This window comes from Salvia splendens, chromosome 1 (assembly GCF_004379255.2).
Source record: "Salvia splendens isolate huo1 chromosome 1, SspV2, whole genome shotgun sequence".
Taxonomy (NCBI): Eukaryota; Viridiplantae; Streptophyta; class Magnoliopsida; order Lamiales; family Lamiaceae; genus Salvia; species Salvia splendens.
Genome location: NC_056032.1, coordinates 29,016,361 through 29,033,600, shown reverse-complemented (window position 1 = coordinate 29,033,600; position 17,240 = coordinate 29,016,361). Strand labels below are relative to the sequence as shown.

Genomic DNA, 17,240 nt, shown 5'->3' with positions numbered 1-17,240 from the left:
TCGAAAGTTTTATGGAAAGTGATACGATTATTATTATTATTATTATTTAGTTAGTTAATTATAGATTGACATATCTTTTTCATATCTTTTGTCTTGCTCATTAAGTTAGTATCCACTATTATAAATAGTGGACATTGTTCTTTAGTTCATTAATTCAAGAAATATCAATTATCCTTCTATTTTATTTTCTCTTATTCTCTTTCCTTTCAAAGTGCAAAACGCACAAAACCCTAATTTTGACGCCGGATTGATCGACGGGCAAAAGCTCCCGCGACGTTCGACGCAAAATCTACGAGTTAAGGAACTTCATCCTTAACAATTGGTGCTTTCATCGTGATCTCTTCCCCCGAATCGTTGTCTACATGTCGTACAGCTACACCGGATATCAACTCCGGCAGGCGGATTACCACCCATGGCAGCCCGTATCTCAACCCCTGCTCCATCCGAACAGAGCGTTAGATCAACAACCATCATATCCATATCCACAGGATGGGAGACTCCACCCACAACACCATCCCTACCAAGCCCGTCAACCCACTTCCTGGGACCCGCCATGGCTGCGCCAGAAAACTGCGTATCAGCAACCATCTTCCTACGAGTCAGATTTGTACTCGCCACCACCGCCCTCTTGTTGGGACCCGCCAAGGTTGTGCACGCAGCATGGATACTCTCAGCCTTATCAACCGCCTCAGCAGCCACACCACACCGCGCTCAGACAACCCACTAGCTGGGATCCACCTGCCTACTGGGAGACACCGGGACAACGCCCCTTCCACGAGGTCTCGGCATACGATCATCCGCTGCCCCCCAACCATAACTCAGGATGGAATCAGCCCGCGCCACAGCCACCTTGTCCAGCCACCACCACGGCACATCCGACTCTCGCACAACTTCAACAATTGTTGGAAGCGTGCTACAGGATGGAGTCTCGCCTTGTTGCAGCCGACCGACGCATCGACAACATGCTTCCTCCAGAGCTGCCTGAACCTGCGCAGCCCTACGGCTCTCAAATTTTTAGGTTTGGGGACCTCGTTCAGCACCTTCCTCCATCAGGAAATAGCAAGGCTTCGCCGGGGCCGTCGGATTTAGTCCCCTACGACTCATTGACTCCGCCGCAGCAGTCGAGTACAACACCACCACCCTTTGCGTTGCTTCCCGATACTGCCCTCGAGCCGCCGTATGCTCTGTCCAAGACTTCAGTTGGGAATGTTCTAGAGTGCAATAAGAAAGAGATTGTGATTCTTGACTGTGATCGAGTCGAGGAAGGATTTGATGATTCTTCGGAGAAGATTCTACATTCTTCTTCTCGTTTTAGTGGAGTTGAAAAGGTTGAGAAGATAGAGAAGTCCAGTTTGGATTCCGCACGCAAAGAGAAACCGGTTCACGGTTGCATCGAGATTCAGTGCGCGCGACAATTGAATGCTTCTCGATTCAAGATTCCCCAAGTCCAGATTGGTTTGGGTAGTTCCATTGTGGACAACGCATCGCTGAAATTATTGAGTGATTCATCTCATGTCAGGGTTGTCGCAAGTATGAATCATCGATCAACATCGCTCGACGCCGATGCCCGGTTGATTCCTCCGCAAAATGACACTCTATGCTTGAGCATTCATGGACGCATTGATACAGGGAGACGCTCAACTATTCAGTGTATGTTTGACCCAGGAGGATTCCTCGACACTCATCGTTGCTTCATGGTGCCCACCTTGAGGACAAGGTGGATTTCAACCGTGGGGGAGTTGATACGATTATTATTATTATTATTATTATTATTATTATTTAGTTAGTTAATTATAGATTGACATATCTTTTTCATATCTTTTGTCTTGCTCATTAAGTTAGTATCCACTATTATAAATAGTGGACATTGTTCTTTAGTTCATTAATTCAAGAAATATCAATTATCCTTCTATTTTATTTTCTCTTATTCTCTTTTCTTTCAAAGTGCAAAACGCACAAAACCCTAATTTTGACGCCGGATTGATCGACGGGCAAAAGCTCCCGCGACGTTCGACGCAAAATTTACGAGTTAAGGAACTTCATCCTTAACAGAAAGCGAGAAAGCTTTACTTTTGAGTTTTTCAAGAAAAATTTGATATTTTGAAATTCTGGAGAAATGTTGGTTTAAATAAATATCTTTTTCTGAAATAGTTTTAAGCGTGAAGTTAGTCTTCAAAAATCATTCGAAAACTTTGTCAACTCCAAAACGTTTTAAAGCTTTATCGAAAATTGATTTGATATTTTGAATATCATATCAGTTTCAAGAAAATCTTGAAATCTTAAATATTGCGTTTTCAAGACAAATTGACATCTTTTCTTTGAATATTAGGAACGACCCTTTTTCCTTTTAAAATAATAGGGCAGATTGTTACACTTAGGTATATAATTAATTTAGATTAGGTATATAATAAATTTAGAATTAATTATATATAGTATATCCCAATTACGTTAATAAATATTAATTGGATTAATATTTTATAATTTAATATTAATTTAGAATTAATATGAATAGTTAAATCCACATTTAATTTGAGAATAAAATTTGATTTTATTTGTTGAGCATTATTTGATATCCTATGTGATAGCATGCTATTTGATTTATGCGTATTTATTTAACTATAGTAGTTAGAGACTGTTTTATTGTCTGGGTAAGCGGCCCCCAATATGTGTAGACCGTGTTATTCTATGCTTGGGTAGGCGGCGCCCAATATGTGTAGTCCGTGTTATACTATGTCTGGGTAGGCAGCACCCGGTAATTGTTTAAGATTTTAATATTTGATATTAAATTGACAATTAGTATCACAAATTATTCCCCAATAAATATAAGTCTTGTTTTTTAAACAAATGTTTCGTCCATCACAATTGTTTGATGTTCCTAGCCTTTTCGACCACGAGTTTTATGCCCTCGCATTTACTCTAAATCCACAAGGTTTAGGCTCATTCATAGATGCATGGTTGGGATCGTGTAATGGGGTTGACTTGCTTAAATTATTTTGAGTATCCCTCGCAACCAAAATAATTTTTGGACGTATATTAATTGGATTAATAAACCAAGAATTGTAAAATTGTTGTTACAATTGGCTTGGAGGCCTACCTAGTGATATTATTGTAGTCATCCGCCCTCGCAGAGGCTACAACTATATAGACTTGGATCTTGAACCACTAAAATATATATTTGATATAAATTCCTATTTTATGTTTGGGGGACATAATATATGTTAAAATTAGTGGGAGCTAATCAATACAATAAACCCTTGTTTGGCTTTTCATTGTATTTTTCTATTCAGTTAAAATGTCAAACTTGACTTACAAGTGTTTGATGGAAATACACAAGTTGACTGGATCAAATTTCACGGATTGGCTCCGTTGTTTGCGCTTGGTGCTAAGGCATGACAAAATTGATTATGTCCTGGACAAACCAATTGATGTCGTCCCTAATAAGGAATCTCCTGAGTTTGCTACGTTTGACGCTGCAGCTCATGAGAAACATGTTGATAATGCATGTGATGCTCAATGTGTGATGTTGTCATCTATGAGTTTGGAACTCCAAAGACAATATGAGCACATGCTTCCATATGAGATACTTAAACACTTGGAGAGTTTGTATGCTTCACAAGCTCAAACTATGGAGTATGAGATACTTCGTGATCTCTTCAAGTGCGCTACATGATGGAGACAAGGTTTCTGAGCATGCTGAAAATGATTGGTTTGATTTAGAGGCTAGCATCGATTGGAACGGTGTTCCCCGCAAATGTCTCAACAAATCTAATTTTGCAGTCTCTTCCTAATAGTTTTGAGAATTTCATTGTGAACTTCAACATGAACAACACTGTAACATCCCAAAATAGGCTTTAGACGGAATTTGCTATTCCAATTATAAAGTTCATAAATCATGTTTCCAATGGATAATTATATATTGCAAATGATAATAATAATTGATAAAAATATAACTTATTTATTGGAAATGGTAAGGAATATTTTTGGTATTATACTAGTCAATTTTTGGACTTAAATTAGTGGTCAAAATAAGAGTAATATATATGGAGACACTTATATATATGGGAGGAAAAAAAAAGGGGGAAGGGAATTTTTTTTACATATTCTCCCTTCTGGAACTTACGGGAGTAATCTCTCCCTCACATTTTCTACACCCTGAGCTCACACTTTGAGACGGCCTTTTCTTCATACACACATACTCAGCGACGAGCCGTTGCTTCCCTCCGGTGACCACCCCAACTTACTCCTCTTCGTCTCTCTCTATCTCAACCTCGCTGCTCAAACACACGCCGGTCTCGTTCTCCCTCTGAGCTGCTGCTGTCCGACAGTTTCTGACGCCACCATCTCCGGATTCCGGCAACTGTAGGATATTCTTAGGGTTGGAACGGTACGGTATACCGCGCCGAAATGGCCATACCGCATACCGTACCGTACCGTGCGGTATGACCAAAAACCATACTTTTACCGTACCGCTTTTGTCGGTATACCAAAATTTAGATATCGTTATCGTACCGCTTTTGTCGGTATATTGCGGTATACCGCGGTATACCGTGATTTCCGGTAGATACCGCAATTGCGGTATATACCGTATTTGCGGTATACCGTGTTATTTGCGGTATATACCGCAATTGCGGTATAACGCGGTATATACAAAATGCATACCTTTACCGTACCTAAAACTGTCGGTACGGTATGATACTGTACCGAAAAGTACGGTATACCGAAAATTCGTTATTTTTTCGGTACGGTAAGTGCAGTATTTCGGTATTTCGGTATATTTTCCCAGCCCTAGATATTCTTGTCTATCCTTTATGTAAGTAACCTTCCCACACCTCTTATTTGTCCGATTTCATACTTAATTGAAAGCTAGGATTTAGATTCAAGCTCTTCCCCAATTTGAATTTAAGTAAAAGTAGGTGTAAATCTAATGTTTTGATGGCTTGATAGTTTCCAAAGCCTACTTTAAGGAGTGTTTGGAATGGAATAGTTGGACTTGGTGTTTGAATGTAGGGATAACATAGAGTTCTTCAATGGGGATTTGGAAGCTTGCTTTGCTAATTTGATTTAGCTTGGGTATTTACTTTACTTGCATAATATATGTCTGGATTGTGAGAAAAATACATTTTTGGTATATGATGTTTAGAGAATTAATTATAATGAATTGAACATGAAATTCTAATGAAATTAATGGGATGATTAGAGTATATAGTTGATTATCTTAGATAGTAAGATTTTGGAGGTTGCAAACAGAAATTATGTTGTGGTGGAAGAAACGAAGGAGACAGTATTTTGTATGTTCTGGCCGAATTTGTCAACTCCAGTTTAACCAAGTAAACGATTTCATTTTCTAGCGAAATTTGAACTGAGCATACTTTTATGTGTCTTCTGCTATGTGGCCAAAATTCAGCTTCAACCGAATTGAAATGAATTTATAATGAATTTTGTTAGGGGACTGTGCTGTTCAGCTAGGTTTGTGTAAAATAGACATTTATGGCTTTTATTTTCATCTGGATTATGTTGAATTTTGACTACTTGGTTGTCCGGATTAGTACTTGTTCTGTAAAAATCTTAAGCCATGACTAAAGTTGAAATGCTTATGTTTTAACCTCTTTCTTTTGAATAAGTGTATGAAGATGTGATTGTTAATGTGAATCTGAAGGGAGAGATAGTAGTTTTGACTAGTCTAATGTCTTGTGGGATATATGCATAAATATTATGAAACTAAGTTAGAAGATAATGGTTAGTAGATAAACATTAATAGCATGGATTAAGTGCATAAATGGATTTATTTGATAACAATATGAATTTGGTAATTTTATGTGAATGTGAAATATACAATGGGAGGTAATGGGACATAACAAGGACACGGGGAAGGAGTAGGAATAAAGTGATTTGTATGTCAAAGGTGTCTGGGATTAATAGGAGTTGTATATGATGAAGAAATAAGTCAAGACGCTTCTCTGCATTAGTTGGAAAGGGAGATAGTATGTGTTTGTGTGTCTATGTGAATAGTAAATGAAACATATGATATTAAATGGGTTATATGCGGATTTTATGAAGATAATTGTTTGAATTGAATCATAGTCAATAATTAAATGGTAATGATATTTTGTAAATTGGAGTGCATTTAAATATGGTTGTGTCCCATGCTTGGTTCATTTAGTGTGCATAATTGGTATGTCATACTACTGCGGTGGTGCTACATAAAATAATATAAAAATAGATATTCCCCATATAGGGACTATACGATATGACATGGCTTTCGCCCTATAAGGGCTATATGCGCCCGCTATTGGGCTATATGATATGACGTGGCTTTCGCCCTATACGGGCTACATGCGCCCGCTATTTGGGCTATATGGTATGACGTGGCTTTCGCCCTATACGGGCTATATGCGCCCGCTATTTGGGCTATATGGTATGACATGGCTTTCGCCTTATAAGGGCTATAAGTGCTTGCTATTGGACTAAATGGTTATTGTTGCGTACCCATATTTATTACTGAACATGTTAATCGATTTTATGTGACTTCATGCTCGGATATAGGTGCAATATGTGTGACAAGCAATGACTGTGGGATATTGTTGAGAATAATATATATGTCGTGTGAGTCAATGTTGTACTATTCGATCCAACTAGTGCGGATACATACATATTTTTAAGTAAATTTGTTATGATATTTTTTATGAGTGTAAATTGATTTTTAAATTACCACGATTTATAGTATCAGAACTGCAATGTTATCTATTTAATTGGTTGTAAATTGAGTAGAGGACGTTACAAACACGAAGGTTGGGCTGCCAGAATTGCACAACATGCTTAAGTCTTATGAGTCTTCCACTGCTAAAGTCAAATTTGTGCTCATGGTGAGCTCTTCTGCGAAATCTTCAAAATGGAAGAACAAGCAACAACAGAAGAAGAAAGCATCTAAGGATGTTGTTCTAAAGATTAAGAGTGGAGAGGCTAAGAAGAAGTCGAAATTATTAAAGGATGAGTGTCTTTTCTGTCATGAGAACTGGAAGAGAGACTGTCCAAAATTCAAGGCACTAGGTGCAGAAAGTGGGAGCTCAGGTATGTTTGTCATTGAGATAAATATGTCTATGAATAATTCACAATCTTGGGTATTAGATACAGCTTGTGGCTCACACACATTTGTAATAATGTGCAGGATCTAAGTGACAGCAGGAAAGTGAGGCCTGAGGAAGTTGACTTGCGTGTTGGAAATGGAGCAAGAGTTGCTGCCGAATGCGTGGGGACTTATAGATTGGATCTTCCCTTGGGACATAGACTAGAATTGTTCAATTGTTATTTCGTTCCAGTTATTTCTAAGAATATTATTTCCATTCCGATGTTAGACATTGAAGGTTTTTCCTTCCATTTTACAAACAACAGATGCTCGTTTTCTTTTAATGGATTTTTTTATGGAAATGCCTCTCTTGAAAATGGATTATATATGCTTGACTATTGTGACATCCATGTCCCAAATTTATCATTATTATTATTACACATTTATATTGTTTTTGTATACTAAATTTACTAAAAGATACTCACTCCGTCCCAAGTTACTTGAGTCGTATTTCTTTTTAGGTTGTCCCAAATTATTTGAGTCATTTCTCTTTTTGGCTAAAAACAAAACATCTAATCTCACCTACTATCTTCTTTCTCTTACTTTACTCTCTCTTCTTTCTCTTACTTTATTCTCTTCTCTACTTTATTCAACTCACTAAACACAACTTTCTTAAATCTCGTGCCGAAAAGAAATACCTCAAGTAATGTTGCACGGGGGAGTATTCTATAAGATAACTAATCATAAACAACATATAAAGTAGCTATCCTAATCATTAATTATAATTATTAAAACCAATTGTGATAATTTAGGAAATGAATAGTACGCACATGTTTACAAATATATTTATTTAGTTTTGGTGTGTACATGTATATATACACATGTGTTATATATTATATTTAATGTAAATATTATTTGTCAATGGCTTAGTAAAATAAGGAAAATGAACTCTTGAGTATTGAACTCTTTAAATGATAGTGATAAGTGTCATAGAAACGTGTCCTATGTTTATGTAACTAGAGGAATAATTTTTTTTAATAGGGCTTGGGATTAATTCCTTTCACGCTAAGTCGGTTATTTTATAAATAAAAAAAGGTAAATTAATAATAATATGAGAAATTTCAGAATATGAGTTTAAATTTGCTGAACTTTCGAGATAAGGGATTCAATTCGCTTACCTTTCGAAATATGGGTTCGAGACATGCAAATTTTTCGGAATAAGGGTTTTATACATTTTTATATTTATTCTCTTCATTTTTCTTATTATTTCCCTTCCAATAATTATAGATTTACTAAACTATCCTTTAACTCATCTCTTAAAAATTTCATTTTACCTCCCTCCAAACTTATTAATCACCCCATTCACCATAAGCCTGCAACGTGAGGTGATCACCCCATTCCCCATATTCCTAAAATCGATGAAAATTTATTAGATGAGTGGCGAAAAAAGATAGACTGGAGTATGGTAGGTCGGAAGGGTGCTCTACTTGCTCATTTTCTTTATGTATTCACCATAAGCCATCGGGACAAAATTTTCATACAAGTCTCGTCGTAACTTCAGCTGAAAGATTGCACATAATAAGAAACGAGCGTTTAAAGTAAATTTGGTTTCAAGAGAAAGAACTCCAAGTCCGGTTGGATTGGTAAACGAACCTGGTTGACCACTTGTTCTCTAACGAATTTGTGATGATCTGAGGCCCGGTATATTGTATGTGTGATATTCTAGTATACATAGAACTATGCATTTGATGATCTGAATGTATGTTTTGTTTTTTTTGGGAAAGTTTGCTTCGGTTAATTTGCAATCTTCAAACCTAGTAGTAGTATAACATGTTTCAATACTTATTTTTGAAATTTAATTAGTTTAGGGATTTGTGAAGTGATCGAGTGTTAAATATAGCAATGGGCTTGAATTGAGTCCATATGCGATCAACTTTCTGAAAATGGTTTGAAAAGGTTGGAACGATAAATGCAAAACAGAAATCACTAGAGATTTTTAGAGAAAAAAGTGATCTTTTTGCATTGTTTTGGACTTTCTTCTTCATTTTCTTCTACCTCTCTTGCATTTATTGTTTTGTTTCTCTAATTTATCGCTCTTCTCATTTTTTTTCTTTCTCTAGTTTGTTTTATTTATCACCCTCTTAATGAAGTATTGAACCATCCAAGCGAATAAGTGTTGATTTTTGGACTTACGGAGCTGGAAAAGTTGTCAAGCCAGTGGATGATGTAGATGATTCAATGAACTCATCATTGAATCACCTCACGTTGTCGAGCCGGGGAATGGGGTGATCACCTCACGTTGAAGGCTTATGGTGAATGGGGTGAGTAATAAGTTTGGAGGGAGGTAAAATGAAATTTTTGAGAGATGACTTAAAGGATAGTTTAGTAAATCTATAATTATTGGAAGGGAAATAATAAGAAAAATGAAGAGAATAAATATAAAAATGTGTAAAACCCTTATTCCGAAAAATTTGCATGTCTAAGATAAGCGAATTGAATCCCTTATCTCGAAAGGTCAGCGAATTTAAACCCATATTCCGAAATTTCTCTAATATATAGTACTACCTTCATCCTCAAATATTGTCTCATTTTGACCCAACACATGTTTTAAGAAATGTAATGAAAAGTGAATTGACAAAATTAGTGGATTGTGGGTCCAACTTTTTGATGTTAGTTTTATAATAAAATATGAGTAGGAATGAGTTAGTAGAATATGAGGTCCACTATAAAAAATAGTAAAAAGTGAAATGAAACAAATTTTAGAGGACGGATGAAAATGAAAAAATGAAATAAACTTTTAGGGACGGGGTAGTATATAACTTGTGTGTCATGAGAATGAAGAATAAAAGAAAATAAAGAGAAAGAAAAGTCCCCGATAAGTTAGACGAAAATGGGGAAGATAGCTCTAGTACAATTGCTTGGTGGGTATAGAGGTAAGCTTAAGGTGCTCATTCAATTTAAATAAGTCTTATACATAAATTATGGCATATTATATTCAAATCCTGTAAACAAGGTTCTAATTTCTAAATTTTAAATTGCTTCGTATGTAGAATCTTGCTTCAAATATATTTGATAAAAATTCCATATTCAAATATTATGTTTAGGTTACAATCTTGTATATCAACACCTTAATTAGATTTACGTAAAGTGTGGGATACCTTTGAGCGTAAATTTATCAAGCATATCACTTTTATTGTTATTAGGTGTAAAGCAGATTTTTGAATATACTAATAATAAAGGAGGATTTACCAATAAAACATGTTATCAAGTGAAATTAGGAATTCTCTTTTGTGTCAGTGGGTGTATACATCACAATGAGATAATGGACATACTATAATTTTTTCGTTTAAGTGTATTAAGATGGATTTTAATTTAGGAGAACTGCTTATTCAATTTTCTAAAACGTAAAATAAACGTGGTTGAGCGTCATAGGTGGGTCTGCTCTTGAATTCATCATCAAGTCCCTAATTTTGCATTTGTAGTAAACAATTAGTATTCGATATCATAAACTAAGAGCTTATTATAATTATACTATAAACATTACACATCTGATAACTAATTAGATCTGTCATGAACTGAAAATATATCGATTAGAATACTAATTTAAATGTTTATGTATTCTATAGGATCAAATGCTAATAGATTGAGGAATAGAAACAAGTGCTCGACCAGATTATCTATTTTAGTTAGGTGGGTATAAATCACACTTTTAATTTTGCATATTTTATGTGATTGATTGCTATGTGTTAAATTGGAGTGAATATTTGAATTATATAATGTGAGCCTGATATAGTTATGTGCTATTTGATATTGATGGTGTAATATGATGTGAATATGTGATTTGTGCAATGAATATGTTTATCTATAGTATTGGACTTAATTGATAGACTATACGGCTATGAAATTAGTGCAATGGATATGTTTGATGTATGGTATTGGAATCATTCGAATCATGGGATTAAAGAGGATATGTGACTGTCTTGCTCTGGATCTTATATACAATGACAATGGACCTACGAGTCATATACAATGGCAATAGACCTACGAGTCATATACAATGGCAATAGACCTACGAGTCATATACAATGATAATAGACCTACAGATCAAAACAAAAGAGCAAAGAGGGACCTTCGTGGAAAGGTCAATACAAAGAGCAAAGAGGGGCCTTCGTGGAAAGGTCAATATAAAGAGGGGCTTTCGTGGAAAGGTCAAATAAATATAAGGGACCTACGAGTCATATACAATGGAAATCCCGAGCAGATACCAGGCTTGAATAGTCACATAATATTAAAAAGGATCATAAAAGCATATGCATATGAATATGAAATTGTTTATGATATTTATTGTTCTAGTTATATATATTATAGTTAAAGAATATGCTTGATGTTTATGTGACGTGAAATTAAGAGTGAAATATATATACACTGAGTTGTAGCTCATATAAACCAATAATATTTTTCAGGCAAAGATATCGCTGATGTTTTGGTTGATATGAGTTTTAGAAACTCCACGTGTTATCAGGGCTGGCGGCTGATGTATTATATCAACCTTCTCATCCTCGTCATTTTGCATGTAGACCAATGTATAACATATAGAGTGGTGAGAGAGTCTCAATACAGTTCAAAATGCTTTGAAATATGAAACAGATAAATGTTGATTTCTGAGTTTATCTTATATGGGTGTTTTACGAATTTTACATGTAGGTTGTTTGCTTAAAAATTTCATATTATATAATTATAAGAATATACGACAAAGGGGTTGGTTGGGGTGTGACAACTACAAACGAAATATTCTCAATGTGCAAAACAAAAGACATAAGTTATGTAATACGAATAATGCAACTTATCTTTGGCATTGCAGACTTGGTCATATTAATGAGAAAAGAATAGCGAGATTGAGAAAGTTAGACTATCTAAATTCATTTGATTTTGAATCATATGGTACTTGTGAATTCTGTCTCAAAGGAAAAATGACCAATAAACCATTTTCTGGGAAAGGGTTGCGCTCAAGCAAGAGGTGGTTATTCGTACTTCATTACTTTTACTAATGATTTATCAAGGTATGGGTATGTGTATCTTATGAAACATAAGTCTGAGGCCTTCGAGAAATTTAAAAATTTGAAGTGTGAAGTTAAGAAACAACTTGGAAAAAGTATCAAAACTCTTCGATCAGATCGAGGAGGGGAATACTTAAGCCGAGAATTTCTTGATTACTTGAAGTCACATGGAATCCAGTCGGACTGGACACCTCCTGGTACACCTCAAATGAATGGAGTATCTGAAATGAGAAATCGAACATTATTAGATATGATTCGATCCATGATAAGCTTCGCCAGTCTCCCTTTATTCTTATGGGGTCATGCCTTACTAACGGCTGCTTATATTCTGAATAGGGTTCCTTCTAAATTAGTAGAGAAAACACCATATAAGTTATAGTGTGGCAAGAAAGCAAGTCTTAAACATATCCGGACCTGAGGTTGTCCAGCTTTTGTTAAGAAAATGATGACTGATAAATTGGAAACTAAAAGTGAGAAATGTTATTTTGTGGGATATCCTAAAGAATCTAAAGGATATGATTTCTACTGTCCTGAAAATCATAAGGTGATAACATCAAGGAATGTGACGTTCCTTGAAGACATTTATGTCTCCAAGGAACAAGGTCAAAATATGGTAGATCTTGAAGAAAGTCAAGAACCACGAGATAACAATGAGGATGAGACATTATCCATTGGATTGGACAATAACTTAGTGGGAGTTTTTGATGATCTATTGGGAGGGAAAATTACTCTTAGAGAGAACCTTAAAGAGACTCTCGAAGGACCACCTCAAGACAATGAGATGCATCAAAGACATGATGATGCAATTGTTGCATCACCTCCACCTCAAGAAGATCATAGTGATATTCCTGAACCTTCTCTCATTTAGAGTGAACAACCTGAACCAGAGCAAAAACAACTCAATAGGCCTAGAAGGATTCGTCGTGTACCTGAGAGACTGAATCTTATGGTTGAGAACCAAGATGATGAAGTTGACTCAGATGACGATGAGTCTAAAACCTATACCGAGGCGGTGTCAGACACCGATTGAGAAAAGTGGCTAGAAGCCTTAATATCTGAAATGAACTCGATGTACTTCAATCTAGTCTGGGAACTAGTTGACTTGCCAGATGAGATTTACCCCATAGGCTGCAAATGGATCTTCAAAAAGAAGAGAGATGCAGATGGCAAAGTACAAACATAGTGGCAAAGAGTTATAGTCAGCGCGAAGGCATTGACTATGATGAAACCTTTTAGTTAGTTGCTAAGATCAAGTCCATTCGGATATTACTTGCAATTGCTATATACTACAATTGTGACATTTGGCAAATGGATGTCAAAACCGCATTTCTCAATGGAGAATTAGAAGGCGATGTCTATATGATACAACCTGAAGGTTTTGTATCGAAAGAAAGGCTGAATGCAGTATGCAAGCTAAAGAAGTCCATTTATGGACTTAAGCAAGCTTTGAGGAGTTGGAATATTTGTTTTGACAGGACAATCAAATCGTTTGGTTTTTTCAGAAGCAAAGAGGATCCATGTGTTTATAGTAAACATGAGAACGGAAACGCCGTCTACCTTATCATATATGTTGATGACATCTTGATTATGGGAAGCGGTCGTTCCATGATGCAATCCGTGAAAGAGTGGTTGTCTAGTTCCTTTATGATGAAGGATTTAGGTGATGAATCCTACATCCTTGGAATCAAGATCTATCGAGATAGACCAAATAGGATGTTAGGATTATCATAATCTACTTACATAGACAAGTTGCTAAGACGCTTTTCAATGAAGAACTCCAAGAAATGTTTTCTTCCTATGGTACATGGCATTGTATTGTTAAAGAAGGATTGTCCTTCTAATGACAAAGAAAGAAACAACATGAAAAGGATCCTATATGCTTCGGCTATAGGATCAATTATGTATGCCATGATATCTACTAGGCCAGATGTGGCCTATGCGCTTAGCATGACAGACAGATTTCAGCAAAATCCCAGTGAGGACTATTGGAAAACTATTAAGACTATTCTTAACTACCTTAGAAGGACTAAAGAATATTTCTTAGTCTATGGTGGACAACCAGAGTTATCAGTTACTAGGTATATTGATGCTAGTTTTCAAACAGAGAACACGCATGTTCCCAAAAGATATCATCTGATCAGAGAAATAATTGAAAGATGAGACATAAAATTAGAAAGAATACCTACTGATGATAATTTGGCTGATCCTTTCACCAAAACGTTATGTATAGCAAAACACAACAAGCACTTTAGGTGTTAAGCATGTTGGTAGATGATTTTGAATCAGTGGGAGTTAAAGTTTTGTATGTCTTATAAACATTTTGTGTCGAGACATTATTACTTGATCGCATTCTATGAAATTTTATTTTCTATGGATTTTGTGCACTTATTGGAATAATAGTTTAAAATGTTTATATTTATTCTAAATATTTGTTCCCTTGAATTATGACCGTCGTTAATGGTGTGAGACATTAATGATATAGTATAATTCAAAAACAACCCTAACCAATGATCATCAAGAATGTGATATTGATGACATGTTATAGGTTAGCATGAGGTTTACATCACATTCTTCGAGAATGTAGTTGTTCTCACAACTATGAGATATTAGATACTCGTGATGGACACATGGTATACTTTGAAGAGTATTGGTATACCCTACTATTGAACTGTTTTGTTAAGTGTCTACAGTTTATTAGTACATGAAGTATGTATGTAGCACCCCAGAAAATTGTGACTTTTTTAATTATTTTTATTTGATGGCTTATTTTTTTTTAATTAATGTGGATGTTGAATGAGAATTTCTTTTGTGGAAATTGAGTCTCTATGTGTTTGAGTTAATTATGTGAAATTAGTTGTTGTGAGTTATGTGAATTAATGTGATTAAGCTTCCAATGTGTGAATTAAATTAAGTGGGATCATGCATAATCATTCTAGCCATTTTATTTGAAATTTTTGGCCCTCCTATTTATTGGAAATAATACTTTCTTTCTTGGATTTAATTAATTGCTTTGGGATATTTATCCAAATTAAATCCAAACCAAATTATTTCATCCCTTGAGATTTTCGACTTCTCCTAGTAATTAGGAGAAGGAATTATTTTGTGGATTTAATTGGTATCTTGTTTGTCTCCTTCCTTGATTTAAAATCCAATTAAATCTTACCATATCTTACCAAATTTAAATACTATTCCTATTTGATTTGAGGATTTAAGTATTTTTTTTCCTTGATCTCTCCCATTCCGCACGCCTGCTTTCATTTTTAATTGTGGTATTTTATTTTATTCCCTCACAATTTAATTATTTTATTTTATTATGGGATTTATCCTAGACTATAAATTAAAAGAACCCTAACCCTAGCCCTCATATTTTTCGCCTCCCTCTCTTCTCTCCCCCCACACGTTTTTTTTCTCTCTTCCTCTCCTTCTCCTCCAATTCTTCACCAATCCTTTGTTCTTGCATCAATTTAGAGTTGGAAATTCAAGATTTATCGAAGAATCGCATCAATTATCTTTCCTACTGATTGTTTTTTAACAAGAAAGGTATATTTGAATTCTCTTTCTCATCCTTTCCATTGAACCCATGTTTCTTGATTCCCTCATGCATATAGTGAGTGTAGAAATCATAGATCTAAAAATTAATCGGTTGGGATTGATGTTTTGCATGAGAAAGTATGTGAATATGCGTTTATGTATGTGTATGTGTGAGGTTGTGGATGATTCGTTGGTGAATGATATGTGAATATATGAGAACTTGGTTGTGAGATCTTTTTGAAACATGATTATGTGTTGGAAGCATGAATATATGTGTTTGCATGAATGATAGATAAACCCTAATTCGAATTTGTGAAGCATGAAAACTGTGGTGTTCGGACAGTAGATTCCGATGTGTGTTTGACCGACCAAACGATCTTATTTTGGCACGAATTTTTAACTGAGTAAAATTTGAGATGTCTTCTGTGTTGTGTATAAATTTCAACCTCTTTTGACGAAAGATGAATTTTAAATGAACTTTTAAAGTTAACTTCGCAGTTTTGTCAGAATTTGTATTCTCGTCCAGTAAGTTTCGTTTTTGATTTGACTGACCTAAAGATGTGATTTTGATGTGAAATTTTAACTAGATGATCTTTGATGTGTCTACTGTGTTGTGGTAAAATTTCAGCCCCAACGAAGGTCGGATGGATTTTTAATGATTTTTACAAAACGACTGTGCAGTTCTGCCAGATTTCTGTCATGTTAAAATAGTACTTGTTGTCAAGTTTTGAGTGAATAAATGATACATGTGTGAATAAGAAACGTATCCTATGATGTGGCTATGTGTTACACGTTGATGTATGCTTGAGTGTTCATTTCGTTTTTGTTGATGAACGTTTGGGGATGGGCAATCTAAGAAAACGATGAAAGGAACGATAGGGCATGCATGAGTAATGTGTTGATAGAAAACTGATTGTGTTGTATTATGTGGTTATGATGTTGATAAGAGTTGGTGTGCGTACGTGGGTACGAAGAGCAAGGATTTCAATAAAGTTGTGAACCGTGTTTGTAAGCAATCGAGGTGGGCTTTCTTTACTAAACTCTTTTACGTTTCAAAAGTATGATTGGAGCTATAAGGGTGGTTTAAAGTGTTATGTCATGCCGTGATTGTTTTGATGTTGAGATTGTTGTCTGATGCCTAGTTCTTTTGAGCTTGCTTCGTTAGGCTATAGGGCTATGTTGAGATTGTGCTTGATGCCTAGTTTGTGAGTTCGCTTCATTAGGCTATAGGGCTATGATAAACGAATTCGGGTCTGAGTAGGGCTGCAAACACTATGTACACAGAGGGGATCGTGAGCCGTCCTTGCTAGTCAGCCGGTCTCGTTGGTAAATAGTGTGGCCACACTTTCGTCGCACTATGGTAAGAGGATGTGAATGATTGATTGTTGAGAAAGTGGGGAGATTGTTTTGCGTGGTCAGGCTATGAAAATGTTTTTGTGATACTCGATGATACTTCTTTTCTAAAATGTTAAAACTCGAGTTCAATATGGTATGGATGACATAACTTTTATCAAATATTTTGGCGTGTGTTCACTGAGTATATCAAATACTCAGCCCTGCATATGTTTTCTTTATGTGCAGGTTGAGCG

At 35.5% G+C, this 17,240-nt stretch overlaps 1 long non-coding RNA gene across 1 annotated transcript; it reads left to right on the top strand.

The window, feature by feature from the left end:
* Positions 1 to 4,681: 4,681 nt before the first annotated feature.
* Positions 4,682 to 7,407, top strand: LOC121803559. The gene is made up of 2 exons (XR_006051072.1): positions 4,682 to 7,068; positions 7,166 to 7,407. It is a non-coding gene; the product is annotated as an uncharacterized LOC121803559 (long non-coding RNA).
* The last annotated feature ends 9,833 nt before the right edge of the window (positions 7,408 to 17,240 follow it).